We start from the raw sequence: 1,271 nt of genomic DNA, 5'->3' as shown, positions 1-1,271 counted from the left end.
TTTCCTGTACCCGCATTTTTTCCCTTCCATTTTAGTTATTGCTTCTTGACAAATACAGGGATTTCCTTCTCTGATTTTGCCTCTCACTTTCGGGCTGGGGGCCTCCCTATCTGAGTTGTGACGGCGTTTCTCTGAATCTTCTGCTTCCTGCCCACATGGTCTGGAAACGGCTGTCCACTCGCTTTTAGAATTTGGAGGCATCTTTGCATTTGAACCACCCAGGAAGGACGAGGCACTTGCTACCCTGATGCACTCACCACGGAGCCCAGGTGTGATGCTCAGCTGGGGCTGGAAAGCTGAGGGACTGAGAGGTTTCCAGTCTGTGGCAGGAAGTCTTCCTCCAAAGAGGATCTAAAGCATGCATTTTACACATTTCTCTAATTTTAGGGATTACCCTGCCTCAGCCACCTGCCTCAGAATCAAAAATATCCCAGTCACCGAGCACCCAATCTGCTTTAGCAGCATGGACTCCTCCATCAGGGCCAGCGGGTCTTTTCTGGGATGATGCGCTCCTAGGAACAATTACTCACGGGGCTTATTCCAAAGAAGTAGCTTGGTGTAGAGTGTGACAGTAAAGGAGATAGAAAGCTGGAGAAGAGGAGAGGGAAAGAGAAATAGAGGTGGAGTCTTTTTTTTTTTATTGTATTTTAGGTAAAGTTTTACAGAGCAAATTAGTTTTTCATTGAACAATTAATATACATACTGTTTTGTGACACTGGTTGCCAACCCCATGATGTGTCAACACTCTCCCCTTCTTGACCTTGGGTTCCCTGTTACCAGCCTTCCTGTCCCCTCCTGCCTTCTTGTTCTTGCCCCTGGCTTGGTGTGCCCATTTAGTCTTGTTTTGTTTTATGGGCCTGTTTAATCTTCGGCTGAAGGGTGAACTTCAGGAGTGACTTCAGTACTGAGTTAAAAGGAGTCCGGGGTCTGTACTCTCAGGGTTTCTCCAGTCTCTGTCAGACTAGAGGTGGAGTCTTGGCTCTGTCGACACAAAGTACATGCCTCCATGTACTTTGAAGAACCAGCAGCAATTGCAGGGCCAGTGAAGGGCCTGGCCCGGACTGAGAGCCTCAGGGCAGGCATGTTGTTCATCCCCAGGTTCCAGTTTCCATTGTTCAATTGTGCCATAGGGGTAATATTAGCTACATCCCAGAATACATTACTGCAGGGATGATGCATGAACACATATGCCAACAATGCTGAGGCATGAAACAGAGAGGCAGGTAAGCAGAGACTCACCAATCTAGGGTGGTGAAGTCTGAGAAGGGCAC

Source organism: Trichechus manatus, unplaced genomic scaffold, assembly GCF_000243295.1.
Source record: "Trichechus manatus latirostris isolate Lorelei unplaced genomic scaffold, TriManLat1.0 scaffold00031, whole genome shotgun sequence".
NCBI lineage: Eukaryota > Metazoa > Chordata > Mammalia > Sirenia > Trichechidae > Trichechus > Trichechus manatus.
This window is presented reverse-complemented; position numbering follows the sequence as displayed.